We start from the raw sequence: 16,769 nt of genomic DNA on the forward strand, positions 1-16,769 counted from the left end.
GGGATCGAGTCCCGCATCGGGCTCTCTGCTCAGCGGGGAGCCTGCTTCCCTCTCTCTCTCTCTCTGCCTGCCTCTCTGCCTGCTTGTGATCTCTCTCTGTCGAATAAATAAATAAAATCTTAAAAAAAATAAATAAATAAAATAAAATTTTTAAAAAAATTTAAGAAGACCTTTCTGGGATGTAATTAATAAACCTTACAGTCCACCAGTTGAAGATGTTTGTTGTTTCAAATTACCTTTTAAAGAATATTAATAGTCAAGCACCTCATAGGTGTTAACCAAATACAGCAATCCTATCACCTGGGGCTATTTTACATGTGAGGACATATTTAAGAAACTTGTCCAAAATCATACCCAATAAGGAGTGTGACTTGAATTTCAGTTTCTGTGTAGTCTAGAAATAATAACTGCTATGTACATATTTAATAGAACACTTTCAGAACACAGAAGAAAAATAACTCAGCCCCATTACCCAGAGATGAAATATTGAATTTACATGCATAAACAGAATTTAGAGCTAAAAACTCTTAACATTTAAAGATCGTGATGTGGGGCACCTGGGTGGCTCAGTGGGTTAGACTAGCCTCTGCCTTCGGCTTGGCTCATGGTCTCGGGGTCCTGGGATCGAGCCCCACAATGGGCTCTTTGCTTGGCGGGGAGCCTGCTTCCCCCTCTCTTTCTGCCTGCCTCTCTGCCTACTTGGCAGAAACTTTCTTTGACTTTGGAGTTTGGAGTTTGAAAAAGTAATGGTTAACTTGAATCTTGGAGAAGGAAGAAGATGCTAAAATCTTGAGTCTGAAGAAATAGAAGGCAGTTCATGAGAAGAGAGGTATTACATCCCCATTATGCAGGTTAGAAACTGAAGCTCAGAAATGTCAGCAACATTCCCATGTTCACACAGCTAATAAACGATAAAGGTAGAATTCAGGATAAGGTTTTTCAAAAGACCATATTCATTTTAATATAGTACACTAGCTACTAGAAATAAAAAGATTGTAGCTTTAGGGGCGCTTGGGTGGCTCGGTGGGTTAAAGCCTGTGCCTTCGGCTCAGGTCATGATCTCAGGGTCCTGGGATCGAGCCCCGAATCAGGCTTTCTGCTCAGCGGGGAGCTTCCCTCTCTCTTTCTCTGCCTGCTTGTGATCTCTGTCAAATAAATAAATAATCTAAAAAAATATATTATAGTTTTGTTTTAATCAGTTCTTGGTCAAAGCAATACTATTGAAACAATTGAATTTTCTCCTTGAAGTCTACAGTTATTACCTCCACAGTCATCATAAAGTTAATCTTTTTTTTTTATCAACAGAGTTCATTGCCACACAGCTGATTATAATTACATTGTAATAAAATATATCCATGCCAACCTGTACATTAGGAACAGTCACTCCTTTCTATCTGTAATACAGCTCCTAAGGCTCTGTGTTTTCATCCAATTGTTCACTTTGCAAATATTTATGGAAGATCTATCATGACTCATTCTGGTGCTATTGATCATTAAGCTCAAGGACTCTACTATCTCACTGGATAAAATGCACAATGTGAATAATAAACATGATGATTGGCTTCATGGATATAAGTATGAGGTATAATGAGAGTCCAGGGAAAGGGCCATTTGTCAATCTTACCTGAAGAGTTAGGAAAAACTTCAGAAGAAGTGATCTTTGAACAAATTCTTCCTTTGCCTGGCAGGAAGTAAAGGTAGAAGTAACAGTCTAATGATTAGTCATGGAATTGCCAGTAGTTTAGTTGCAATATAGGGTATCTGAATGGGGAATAGAAGTGATAGACAATGAGGCTGAAGATGTAAGCAGGCACAGGAAGGTGAAGGTTCTTGTATGACACTTTAAGTAGTTTGGCTTTTATCCTGTAAGTAATGAGGAGCCATCAAAAGTGTTTAGTTAAATAATGGGGAAGCATTGTGAAAAGTGGCTTGAAAGAAGAAATGACTAGAAATAGAAAGACCTGGTAGCTATTAAAATAATCAATTACATATTGATATTTGGGTGGTGGAGGTGGAAAGAGGTTAAGAGAATTTTAACAGAAGTTTGTGACCATTTGTATAACTGCTAATTTTCTGCCTTGGGTCCCTAAGTGGAGGGTAATTTATGATTTAATTTGGATAATCCATACACCTTCAGTGTCTTTGCTTCTCCAGCATATTCCCTGAAAAGTCCCCTGTGAACTGGATCATTTGCCTTTTGTTGGGAACCCACTGAACTGCCAGATATTGCTGGAGAAAATCACTTAATTAGGATTATTAGTTTCTGTTTAAAACTCTCTTAAATGACCACAAACCTCAGATTGGAACTGAACACTGCCCAGGAACTTGACCATGTGAATTAGTTTGCTAGAGTTGCCAGAAGAAAATTCATAGTGGCTTGAACATTTATTTTTTCATAATACTTGGAAGCTGGATGTCTGAGGTCAAGGTGTTGGCAAGTTGGTTTTCTCTGAGGGCCATAGGAAGGATCTGTTCCAGCCCTCTCTCCTTTGCTTACAAATGACTACCTTGCTGTGTCTTCACATTTGTCATGCTGTGCTTACATGTGTCTGATATCAGTCTGTGTGTCTAAATTTCCTCCTCATATAAGGACACCAGCCATATTAGATTAGGGCCCACCTTCATAGCCTCATTTTAATCACCTCTTTAAAGACCTTACCTCCAAATATGATAACATTCTGAGGTACTGGGTGTTAGGACTTCAACATATGTATTTGGGGGTCACAAATAAGCCCATAACATGTTTCTCTGATTGCTGTAATTCCTATTCAGTGAGATGACTTTTTTCTCTCCAAAAGCCTTATACCTACACACCTTCTCCATCATCACTCTCAGTTGGGGACTCATATTTTACTGATAAAACTAAAGCCTATGGATGTGAATCCTTTCATCTTCATAGCACCAAATTTTCTCTCCTTTGTTAAAATCAAAGATATATCCCTTGTTCCAACCACAATGCCAGGGTTCCAATTTTATGATGATTAATCAAACACATGGGTTTCTCTCCCAATACCTTGGTGAGGTGACAGTAAAAACATTTTAAAAATTATTAACCCATGAGAAGAAAGGGAGAGAAACCAATAGGAGCTATTTCAATGAATGTTTTGGAAGAAATAAGGATGTCTGGGATGTTAACATAACAAAGGGAAGAAAGTTGAAATCTAAACATCTGAGGAGAGAGGCAAAGGGCCTCCCAAGAAGCTCACATGGAAAGCAGCTGGATGATGAACTCCAGGAAAACCAGAGAGTAAAACAAGAATGAAAAAGGCACGGAATTGACACAGGAGAGCAGGGAAGGAAAGTACAAACATAACTGTTTGGGAGTTGTCTAAAAGTCAATAGGTCCAGATTGGATCAGGAGGTTGGAAGACTCAGGAAGGGTAGTTTCCAGGAAAGTACAAGAAATGATGTGTTTGACTTTATGGAGAGTATTACTAATGGACACCTGGCAGAAATACTAGCCAACAAACTGGGCTAGAAGATGAAATGTACAAATCTTTAAAAGATGCAAACTATTAAGCTCACTTATGAAGAAGGAGAGAACCTTAATGGCCTTATATCTATTAGATAATTGAATTTGTAGGTAAAAACCTTCCCACGAAGAAAAATCCAGACCCAGATATTTCACTGGTAAATTTTACCAAACATCGCTGGAAGAAATAACAATTTTACACAACCTTGTAAAGAAATTGAAGAGGAGGGAATACTTCCTGACTCATTGTATGAAGCCAGTATTACCCTGATATCAAAACCATAAAGACTTTATATGTTAAGAAATTGATAGAGGGGCACCTGGGTGGCTCAGTGGGTTAAGCCGCTACCTTCGGCTCGGGTCATGATCTCAGGGTCCTGGGATCGAGCCCCGCATCAGGCTCTCTGCTCAGCGGGGAGCCTGCTTCCTCCCCTCTCTCTACCTGCCTCTCTGCCTGCTTGTGATCTCTCTCTGTCAAATAAATAAATAAAATCTTAAAAAAAAAAAAGAAATTGATAGAAATATCCCCTATTTACATAGATTAAAGAAAAACCTCAGGACAAAATTTTAATAAACCCTATAGGGTGTGAAAACATTAATACATCATGACCAAGTGAAGTTAGCCCTTGAATGCAAGGTTCGTTTAGGATGTGCAAATCACTATAGTTACCATATTAACACACACAAATCATCATATCTTTAGATATAGACAAAAGCATTTGACAAAATCAACATCCAATCCTGATTTAAAAAAAAAAACTCAGAAAATTATGATTAGAAGGAAACTTCCTTAACCTAACAAAGGATTTCTAATGTGCTAACAGCACAATTACTTGTGAATGAACTGATTATTTCCCCCTAAGATCAGGAACTATGTTAAGACGACTTGTCTCACAAGCTCTATTTAGTATTGTACTGGATGATATAGTCAGTGTAATAAAGTGTAATAAAGCAGTAAGAAGAAATAAAATCCATCCAGATTGAAAGTAAGAAGTAAAACAGTTCTTAACAAATGAGAAGTGTGTCTACCTAGAAAATGACAAAAATGCTACCAGAACCAAGTGAATTTTTTAAGGTTGCAGGAAAGAGTACACTACTCAAAAATCAACTGTATTTTTATATGCTCTCAATAAGCAAATTAAATTTTTAGATGCTATTTCCAGGGGTGCCTGTGTTGCACAGTGGGTTAAGTGCCTGATGCTTGGTTTCGGCTCAGGTTGTGATCTCAGGGTTGTGAGATAGAGCCCCATGTTGGGTTCCATGTTCAGTGCAGACTCTGCTTGGGATTCTCTCTCCCTCTCCCTCTCTCCCTCCCACTCATGCTTGCTCCCTCTCTCTCTCTAAAATAAATAAATATGGGGCGCCTAGGTGGCTCAGGGGGTTAAAGCCCCTGCCTTCGGCTCGGTCATGATCCCACAGTCCTGGGATTGAGCCCCACATCGGGCTCTCTGATAAGCAGAGAGCCTGCTTCCCTTCCTCTCCCTCTGCCTGCCTCTCTGCCTACTTGTGATCTCTGTCTCTCTGTCAAATAAATAAATAAAATCTTTAAAAATAAATAAATAAAATAAATAAATATATCTTTAAAATCCCATTTCCAGTATTACTAAAAAATATGAAATACAGGGTGTCTGGCCAACTCAGTCGCTTGACTCTTGATCTCAGGGTTGACAATTCAAGCCCCATGATGGGTGTAGAGACTTCTTTAAAATATATGAAATACTGGGACGCCTGGGTGGCTCAGTTGGTTAAGCAGCTGCCTTCGGCTCAGGTCATGATCCCAGCGTCCTGGGATCGAGTCCCACATCGGGCTCCTTGCTCATCAGGGAGCCTGCTTCTCCCTCTGCCTCTGCCTGCCATTCTGTCTGCCTGTGCTTGCTCTCTCTCCCTCTCTCTCTCTCTGACAAATAAATAAATAAAATCTTTAAAAAATAAAATAAAATAAAATATATGAAATACTAGGGCGCCTAGGTGGCTCAATTGGTTAAGCGTCTGACATTGAGCTACCTGCTCAGCAAGCAGCCTGCTTCTCCCTCTCCCCCTTTATTTGCTCTCTCTCAAATAAATAAATAAAAAAATAAAATCTTTATAAAATATATGAAATACTGGGGCGCCTGGGTGGCTCAGTGGGTTAAAGCCTCTGCCTTCAGCTCAGGTCATGATCCCAGGGTCCTGGAATCGAGCCCCACATCGGGCTCTCTGCTCAGCAGGGAGCCTGCTTCCTCCTCTCTCTCTGCCTGCCTCTCTGCCTACTTGTGATCTCCGTCTGTCAAATAAATAAATAAAATCTTTAAAAATATATATATATATATGAAATACTTAGAATAAGTCTGAAAAAAATGTACACCACCACACAGTGAAAATTATAAAGTGTTTGAGGGAAATCAAATAAATCCTAAAGAAATGAAGAGATATTCTATGCACATTGGTCAGAAGAGCCAATAAGGTAACTGCTAATTTTGCCAAAACTATAGTATCAATACAATCCCATTTCAAGTCCCAGTAGGATTTTTTTCTTATTTTTAGAAATTGACTAGGTAATGGGGCGCCTGGGTGGCTCAGTGGGTTAAGCTGCTGCCTTCGGCTCAGGTCATGATCCCAGGTCCTGGGTTCGAGCCCCACATCGGGCTTTCTGCTCAGCAGGGAGCCTGCTTCCTCCTCTCTCTGCCTGCCTCTCTGCTTACTTGTGATTTCTCTCTGTCAAATAAATAAATAAAATCTTAAAAAAAAAAAAAGAAATTGACTAGGTAATTCTAAAATTCATATGGAAATTCAAAGGACTGAGAATAGCCAAAACAACTTTGAAATAGAAAAACAAAGTTGCAGAACTTAGTACTACATTATTTCAAGTCTTACTATAGAGCTTCAGTAATTAAGAGGGTATAATGTTGACATAAAGATATATAGGGGCACCTGGGTGGCTCAGTTGGTGAAGCATCTGACTCTTTATCTCCTCTCAGGTCTTGATCTCAGGGCTGTGAGTTCAAGCCATGCACTGGGTTCCATGCTGGGTGTAGAGCCTACTTTAAAAAAAAAAAAAAAAAAGATAAATAGATAAATAAAATGGAAGGTCATGTGTATAGTCTATTAATTTTTAACAGATACACACAGGAAACTCAGTGAAGAAAGGATAATCTTTTCCAAAACATGGTACTAGAACAAATGAATATTCATGTGCAAAAAAATTGCTCTCATGCCATATCCAAAAATTACTTAAAAATGGATCATGGACTAAATATAAAACCTAAAATTGGTATAAAACTTCCCACATGGGGCGCCTAGGTGGCTCAGTTGTTAAGCATCTGCCTTTGGCTCAGGTCATGATCCCAAGGTCCTGGGATAGAGCCCTGCATTGGGCTCCCTGCTCTCCGGGAGGCCAGCTTCTCCCTCCCCCACTCCCCTTTCTTGTGTTGCCTCTCTCACTGTGTCTCTCTCTGTCAAATAAATAAATAAAATCTTAAAAAAACAAAAACAAAAAACTTCCCACAGAAAACATAGGGGAAAACTTTTTGTGACCTTGGGTTAAGCAAAGATTTCTTAAATGTATATGAAGATCACGATTTATAAAATCCAAATTTGATAAATTAGAATTCATCAAAATTAAGAACTTCTGTTCTTTGAAAGACACTCTGTTAAGAGAATGAAAAGAAAAGCCAAAGACTGGAAAAAAAATACTTGATGAAGGACTCATATCCAGAATATGTAAATCATTCTTAAAACTCAATAACAAGGGGCACCTGGGTGGCTCAGTGGGTTAAGCCTCTGCCCTCAGCTCAGGTCATGATCTCAGGGTCTTGGGATCAAGTCCCACATCCGGCTCTTTGCTCAGCAGGGTGCCTGCTTCTCTCCCCCCCACCCCTCCCCGCTTGCCTCTCTGCCTACTTGTGATCTCTGTCTGTCAAATAAATAAATAAAATCTAAAAAAAAAAAACCACAAACCTCAGTAACAAGAAAACAACCTAATTTTTTTGAATAGGCGAGATATTTGGACACTTTATCAAAGAAAATAAATGGATTGCCAAAAACAAACAAACAAACCCCAAACCCATGGGTAAATGCTCAATATCCCTAGTCATTAGGGAAATGCAAATTAAAACCACCATAATTACCACTACATATCCATTAGAATACATATTTATTAGTGTAAGATTTAAAACACTGACAATACCAAGTGTCATGAAGGGTATGGCGCTCCTGGAATACTTACATACTGGTAAGAATGTAAAATGTTGCAGCCAAGTTTGGAAGTTCCTTAAAAAGTTAAACATTCATTATTCATAACTCAGCCACTCTACTCCTGGGTATTTACCTAAGACAAATGAAAGCATGTGTCCATAGAAAGGCCTGTACCTAAATGTTCATATCAGCTCTATTGTTTTAATAAAAAAAAAACTAGAAACAATTAACTTTCGATTGATGAATGGGCAAACAATTTGTGGTATATCCTTGTACAAATGAATACAAATGAATGATCTGGTAAACACAATAATATGAGTGAATCTCAAAATAATTAGGCTGAATGAAAAAAGCTAGATGACCCCATAAAGTACATTCCGTTTATATAAAATTCTAGAAAATGCAAGCTAGGCTATAGAGACAGATCAGTGCTTGCCTGGGTTTAAAGTGGGTAGGCAGAGAAAGGCAGGGAAAGGAAGGGATTACAACCTGGCTAAAGGAACTTTTGTGCTTGATGGATATTTTTATCTTAATTGTGGTGATGATTTTATGGCTGTATATATGTAAAATCTTTTTTTTTTAAAGATTTTATTTATTTATTTGACAGAGAGAGATCACAAGTAGATGGAGAGGGAGGCAGAGAGAGAGAGAGAGGGAAGCAGGATCTCTGCCGAGCAGAGAACCCGACGCGGGACTCGATCCCAGGACCCCGAGATCATGACCCAAGCTGAAGGCAGCGGCTTAACCCACTGAGCCACCCAGGCGCCCTATATATGTAAAATCTTAGCAAAACGCACATTTTATATATGTACATTTTATTCTATGTTAACCATTCTTTAATAAAGCTGTTTTTAAAATTGTCAAGTATTTTCCAAAGTGGTTTTAAAGCAGTTTACAGTCCTACCAGCAATGTATCAGAGTGGTTTTAATTTGTACTTGTCTGATGACTAATAATGACTGGCACATTTTAACATACATCTTGGCTATCTGTGTAGCTTCTTTTCTGAAGACCCTATTCAAGTCTTTTGCACATGTTTAGATTCTTCTTAATGAATTGTAGTTGTTGTTTTTTTTAAGATTTTAATTTATTTATTTGGCAGAGAGATAGCACAAATAAGCAGAGCAGCAGGCAGAGGGAGAGGGAGAAGCAGACTCTCTGCTTAGCAGGGAGCCCGATGTGGGGCTCAATCCCAGGACCCTGGAATCATGACCTGAGCCTAAGGCAGAGGCTTAACCAACTGAACCACCCAGGCACCCCTTGTAGTTGTTTTCTTAATATATATTCTGGATACAAGTCCTTTGTCAGAAATGTTTTGTGAGCATTTCACAAATGTCATCAACTTCATGATCTGAGACTTGTCTAACTTATTTTCTTAACAATTTTTCAGTTAGAATTTGGCAATTTTCTCAAAGTCTAACATCAATTTTTTGGTTATTGCTTTGGGTTCTTCTTTCTTTCTTGCTTTCTTTCTTTCTTTCTTTCTTTCTTTCTTTCTTTCTTTCTTTCTTTCTTCTTTCTTTCTTCTTTCTTCTTCTTCTTCTTTCTTCTTCTTCGTAAGCTCTATACCCAATGTGGGGCTTGAACTCATGACTCAGATCAAGAGTCACATGCTCTACTGACTGAGCCAGCCAGGCACCCCTTAGATTCTAAATCTTTATCTGTGACCAAATAATGAAGATTTTCTTCTATTTTTCTCTCTGGAAGAGTTTTAGTTTTACCTTGTATGTTTAACTTGATGCTCTCTCTCTCCTATTCTTTTGTGTATGATATCAGATAGGAATCAAAGTTCACTTTTGTTTTACATTTGGACACTGTTGGTTCAGTACCGTTTGTTCAAATACTTCCCCATTACATTTGCATTGCAATTTTACTGAAAATACATCAACTATATGAATGTGCATATATTTCTGGACTCATTCTGTTCTATCCATTTGTTTTGTAATTACGCCCATATCACACTGGTTCAATTATTTTTACTTCAGGGTAAACTTTGAAGTGTAACTACTACAATATTGTTCTTCTTTTTCAAAGTTGTCTTGGTTCTTTTAAGTCCTTTGTGTTTCTATATACATTTTAGAATCAGCTTCTCAGTTTCTTTCTTTCTTTCTTCTTAATTTTATTTATTTATTTATTTATTTATTATTTTTTAAAGATTTTATTTATTTATTTGACAGAGATCACAAATAGGCAGAGAGGTAGGCAGAGAGAGAGGGGGAAGCAGGCTCCCTGCCGAGCAGAGAAGCCCGATGCGGGGCTTGATCCCAAGACTCTGGGATCATGGCTTGAGCCGAAGGCAGAGGCTTTAACCCACTGAGCCACCCAGGCGCCCCAGCTTCTCAGTTTCTTAAACATAAAAAATGCCTGTTGTGATCATGAGTTAGGATTGTATTGAATCTACAAATAGATCTGGAGGAGAACTAACATCTTGAAAATGTATTTTTTTAAACATCTTGAAAATATTGAGTCTTCCCCTCCACAAATGTGTTCTCTCTCTATTTATTTAATCTTCTTTGTCTCAGCAATGTTTTGCAGTTTTCAGTGTAGAAAACTTTCATTTCCCTTAATTTATTATTACAACTATTATATGCCTTTGATACTCATATATATATAGGAATACAATTGATTTTTGATATTGACCTTGTATCCTGAGCCCTTGCTAATCTTATTTGTTATAGCAGGTTGTTTTTTTTTTTTCATTGTTACCAATTTCTTGGAATTTTTTTAAGGAATTGTTATCCCCAAATAGGGACAGTTTTGCTTATTTTATGTTGCTTATGCCTTTCATTTATTCTTTTTGCCTTACCAGATGGGACAGAACCTCCAGTGTTACAGTGAATAGAAGTGATGAGAGTGGACATTTTGCCTTGTTTCCTTGTATTCCTGCTTTCCTGAGCATTTTCTATCATTAATGATGCTGAATTTTATAAAATGCTTTTCCTTAATCTACTGATTTATTTGTTTTTTCTCTATTATTCAGGTAATATGCTAGATTATATTGATTGATTTTGAGATGTCTAACCAATCTAGGGCTTCTGAGATAAAACTCACTTGGTTATGGTATATATTATTCTTTTTATATATTGCTGGATTTTATTTGCTTTGTTTGGTTAAGGATTGTTTTGCCTATGTTTATGTAGGAACTTAATTTTTTGTAATGACTTTGTTAGTTTTGGTATTAGGGTTACACCATATTTAAAATAAGCTGGGAGCTTCCTCCTTTATCTTCTTAAAGATTTATGTAACGTTGGTATTATTACTTCTTTAGCTGTTTGATAGAGTTCACCAATGAAACAATCTGAGTTTGGTGTTTTCTTTGTGGTGAAGGGTTTTTTGTTTTTTGGGCTTTTTTTTTCCATTTGCTCTTCATCTTTGTTTATTCATTACAGTGAAACGTCTATTAATTCCTCCCAGAACACCTTTTTTTTTTTTTTTCCCTGCTAACAAGTCTCTGATTTTCCACTAGGGAATTATCCCTTTTCTCAGTCTTTTGCTGCAGGTGGGGTCTTCCTCCATCTCAAGAATGGGTCCAGTGAGCACATTGTACACCTGTAGTTGTGGCTGGTTCAGGGAATGTTATGTGATCCACTGAGATACATGGGGTGCAATGATGCTTTCTCTTGGAGTACTGGGATAAAGATCCTTCATATTCCTATTGGGTACGAACCTCCAAAGATTAGTAGTTAAGGCCACTGCAGCCAGTTTTTCCATCACATGTAAGATGGAGCCAACTCTAAGTTGTTGCTCCTTCCATCTTTCTTTCTGATGTTGCAAGAATTCTTATTTTATCATTTCTTTTCTGCTTAGGCATTCTTTTGGGGTAGGTCTGCTGGCAATGAATTCACTTACTTTTTAAAAATTGAAGTATGGGGGCACCTGGGTGGCTCAGTGGGTTAAGCCTCTGCCTTCAGCTCAGGTCATGATCTCAGGGTCCTGGGATGGAGGCCCGCATCGGGCTCTCTGCTCAGCGGGGAGCCTGCTTTCTCCTCTCTCTCTATGCCTGCCTCTCTGCATCCTTGTGATCTCTCTCTGTTTCAAATAAATAAATAAAATCTTAAAAAAAAAAAGTCTCTTAAAAAAAAAAATTGAAGTATGGGGCGCCTGGGTAGCTCAGTCATTAAGCACCAAGCTTTCCCAGGTGTCCTGGATGGAGCCCCACGTCGGGCTCCCTGCTCAGCGGGAAGCCTGCTTCTTCCTCCCCCACGTCCCCTCTTTTTGCTCCCTCTCTCACTGTGTCTCTCTCTGTCAAATAAATAAAATCCCCCGAAAATAAAAAATAAAATTGAAGTATAGTTGACACACAATATTACGTTAGTTTCAGGTATACAACATAGTGATTCAATATCTAATCTGTTTGTTATGCTGCGCTCACCACAAGCGTAGCTATGATCTGTCACCATGAATTCACTTAGAAAGTGAATTTTATTCCTGACCAGTATTTTCACCAGATGTATGTAGGATTCCGCATTGGTGGTTCTATCTTTCAGTGCTTGAAAAATGTGTCACTTCCTTCCTGCTTCTTATTTTCAGGTAAGAAATCCAAATCCACTGCCATTCGACTTGTTTTTCCCTCTAGGTAAAGGTGTCATTTCTCTTGCTGTTTTTAAGAACTGTTTCCTTTGTCTTTCGTTTTCAGAAGTTTGATTATTATGGGTGTTGGCTTGGATTTTTTTTTATCATTTGGGGTTCACTCAACTTCTTAAATCTGTAGATTTATGTATTTTGTCAAATTTGGGGGTATTTTCAATCATACGTCTACAAATACTTTTTCAGCCCCACACTCTTCTTCCTGTTCTTCTTGACCTCCAATAATAGGAATGTTAGATATTTTGTCATAGTCCCACAGGTCCTTGAGGTTCTGTTCTCCCCTTCTTCCCCGACCCTGAGTTGATTTTCTGTTGTTCAGATTGGGTAATTTCTAGAATTCTATTTTCAACTTCACTATATTTTTCTTCTGTTTCCTCCATTCTACTGCTAAGCCCATCCATTATGTTTTCTATTTTATTTATTGTATTTTTTATTGTATCTTTTTTGTTACTGTATTTATTGTATTTATTTATTTTTTGTTATTGTATTTTTCAGTTCAACTATAACTTCCATCTGTTTCTTCTTTGTATCTTCTATTTCTTTGCTGGGACTTTCTATTTTTCATTTATTTCAAGAATATTTATAATTGTTCACTGAAACATTTTTATGATGGCTGCTTTAAAATTCTTGTCAGATAACTCCAACATCTCAGTGTCAGTGTCTTTATATTTTCTCTCAAGTTGAGGCTTTTCAGGTTCTTGGTATGATTGATTTTTTATTGTATCTTGGACATTTTAGGTATTACGTGACCTTGGGTCTTACTTCAATCTTTTGTAGAGGTGTTATTGCTATTAATTCCTAATTTTATTCTGTCACATTAATAAGACATTGAAAAATACTTCAGTCTTTCAAAAATTTTTTTAAAATTTTATTTTGTTTATTTAAGAGAGAGAAACAGAGATAGCAACAGAGAAGGCAAGAGAGAGCATGATTGGAGAGGGGAGGGAGATGCAGGCTCCCTGCTGAACCCGGAACCTGATGTAGGGCTTGATCCCAGGACTCTAGGATCATGACCTGAGCTGAAGGTAGGCGCTTAGCCAACTGAGCCACCCAGGTGCCCCAATCTTTCAAAATTTGGAAATTTTTTTATAGTTCACCATGTGGTCTTAGTGAACATCCCATGTGTTAATGAAGATCAGTGCATTCTATGGATAATGGGTGTACTGTTCTGTAAATATCAGGTCAAGGTGGGTGATAGTGTCACTCAACTCTTTATATTCTTATATTCTGACTTTTGTTATAGACATTTAATCAATTATAAAGAAAGTGATTTAAAATACTCCAGGTTTGTCTATTTTTCCCTTTAGTTGTTTTTACTTCATGTATTTTGAAGCTTTGTAATTAGGCACATATAAATCTGTATTATGCCTTCCTGAAGTATTGATCTTTTATCGTTATGAAAGCATATTTTATCTGATAACTAATGTTTGCATGACATGTATATTTATTTCATTCTTTTACTTTCAAGGTTTTTTTTGTGTGTGTTCAAAATACATTTCTTAGAGACAGCATATAATTATATAATTGGGTCTTACTTTTTTTTTTTTAAGAGAGAGAGGGTGAGAGAGTGCGTGCATAAGTGTGGATCGAGGGGCAGAGAGAGAGGGAGAGAGAGAATCTTAAGCAGGCTGCATGCCCAGCACGGAGCCAGATGCGGGGCTGGAACTCATGACCCTGAGATCATGACCTGAATTGAAATCAAGAGTTAGATGTCCAACTGACTAAGCCACCCAGTTGCCCCTAGGGTCTTGCTTTAAAAAAAAAAAAATCTAGTTTTGACAATTACTATCTTTGAATTGTAGTATTTAGTATATTTACATTTAAGTTATGATTAAGGTCTGCTTTTTGCTCTTTGTTTTCTACTACTTTCATTTGGTTTTTGTGTCAGTTCCTCTCTTGACTTCTTTTGGGTTAACATCTTTTATTATTCCATTTTGGCTCCTCTGTTCACTTTTAGGCTATATTGCTCTGCAGTAATTTTTAGTGGCATCTCCAGGAATTAGGAACTACATCTTTAAGTTATCAGTCTACTTAGAGTTAATATTACACTATTTTCATTACAACTGTATAGTTTCATTTACCAACCCAATTTTTTGTGCTTTTAATGTTACAAATCTCACAATATAGCATTATAATTTTTTTTTTAGATTTTATTTATTTATTTGACAGAGAGAGATCACAAGCAGGCAGAGAGAGAGAGAGAGAGAGGAGGAAGCAGGCTCCCTGTCAAGCAGAGAGCCTGATGCAGGACTCAATCCCAGGACCCATGACCTGAGCCAAAGGCAGAGGCTTAACCCACTGAGCACCCAGGCGCCCCTATAATTTTTGTTTTAAAGAAGAACAGCTTTTAGAGAAATTAATAAAATATAATTTTACATACTTATCTATGAATTTGCCATTACTGGTGATCATTTCCAGGCTATAGATCTGATGCACAAAATTTGTACTATCTCTTCTAAGCTCCAGATTGAAACATCCCATTATTTGATGTCTTTACCTACATGTTATCTCAAGATGTTCAAAACCAAACTCTCTCTTCCACCTCAAAGCATCTACCTTCTTACTAGCCTTCTCTATTATGGAAACTCACATTTTCTCATACCAGAAGCCAGAAACTTCAAAGCATTGATTCCTCATTTTATTTTTCTTACTTGGTGCCCTTTTTGTTTTTCTTTAAAAAGGGTGTTGTTAAAAAGGAAGACTTTCTATTCCAGCCATTTTTCTTCCTTCTTTGTACCTTAACTTGAACATGAATAATTTGCCCACATAAGGGGCGCCTGGGTGGCTCAGTGGGTTAAGCCGCTGCCTTCGGCTCAGGTCATGATCCCAGGTCCTGGGTTCGAGCCCCACATCGGGCTTTCTGCTCAGCAGGGAGCCTGCTTCCTCCTCTCTCTCTGCCTGCCTCTCTGCTTACTTGTGATTTCTCTCTGTCAAATAAATAAATAAAATCTTTAAAAAAAAAAATTGCCCACATAAGCCGCATGAGCGGCACAATAAAGATCATATATATTGTTTCACATTAACTTTACTTCTAGCCACAATCCTAAATTTCTCTTATACTATGTTCAGTAAATTGTCCCTAACTCAAATCAAGAGAGTTATTTGTGGTGTCAGCGCAGATCCTGAAAGCCTTAGGGCACACGGGTCTGATTCTAGCCAGGTAGCTTTATCTTCACAGTCAAGGTTGTTTCTGTTGACTATGCTCTTTATTTATGACAACAACTAAGGTTCATTGAAATTTCTTTTTTAAAAAATTAACATATAATGTATTATTAGCCCCAGGGGTACAGGTCTGTGAATCCCCAGGTTTACACACTTCACAGCACTCAGTATAGCACATACCCTCCCCAATGTCCATAACACAACCACCTTCTCCCTACCCCCCTACCCGCCCGGCAACCCTCAGTTTGTTTCGTGAGATTAAAAGTCTCTTATGGAAAAAAAAAAAAAAGTCTCTTATCGTTTGTCTCCCTCCCAATCCCATCTTGTTTCATTTACTCTTTTCCTACCCTCCAAAGCCCCCATGTTGCTTCTTGACTTCCTCATATCAGGGAGATCTTATGATAGCTGTCTTTCTCCAATTGACTTATTTCGCTAAGCATAATACCCTCTAGTTCCATCCACGTCATCGCAAATGGCAAGATTTCATTTCTTTTGATGGCTGCATGGTATTCCATTGTATACGTATACCACATCTTCTTTATCCACTCATCTATTGATGGACATCTAGATTCCTTCCATAGTTTGGCTATGGTAGACATTGCTGCTATAAACATTAGGGTGCACGTGCCCCTTCAGATCACTACGTTTGTGTCTTTAGGGTAAATACCTAGTAGTGCAATTGCTGGGTCATAGGGTAGCTCTATTTTCAACTTTTTGAGGAAACTCCATGCTGTTTTCCAGAGCAGTTGCACCAGCTTGCATTCCCACCAACAGTGTAGGAGGGTTCCCCTTTCTCTGCATCCTCGCCAGCATCTGTCATTTCCTGACTTGTTAATTTTAGCCATTCTGACTGGTGTGAGGTGGTATCTCATTGTGGTTTTGATTCGTAGTTCCCTGATGCCGAGTGATATGGAGCACTTTTTCATGTGTCTGTTGGCCATCTGGATGTCTTCTTTGCAGAAATGTCTGTTCATGTCCTCTACCCATTTCTTGATTGGATTCTTTATTCTTTGGATGTTGAGTTTGCTAAGCTCTTTATAGATTTTGGACACTAGCCCTTTATCTGATATGTCGTTTGCAAATATCTTCTCCCATTCTGTCAGTTGTCTTTTGGTTTTGTTAACTGTTTCCTTTGCTGTGCAAAAGCTTTTGATTTTGATAAAGTCCCAATAGTTCATTTTTGCCCTTGCTTCCCTTGCCTCCTTGAAATTTCTAAGAAGCAGATGTTACTTTGTATTTATTTTGATGCTGCGGGAATTTTACTGAGCTAATTCCCATGGTGTTTAGATTTCATTATTTAAAAAGGGAGGTGACAACTTCTTGGCCATTCATACAGCCTCAGTCTTCCTGTTTTAAAGGTACCACTCAAAACATTTC

The sequence above is a fragment of the Lutra lutra genome, chromosome 3 (genome assembly GCF_902655055.1).
Source record: "Lutra lutra chromosome 3, mLutLut1.2, whole genome shotgun sequence".
In the NCBI taxonomy this organism is placed as follows: domain Eukaryota; kingdom Metazoa; phylum Chordata; class Mammalia; order Carnivora; family Mustelidae; genus Lutra; species Lutra lutra.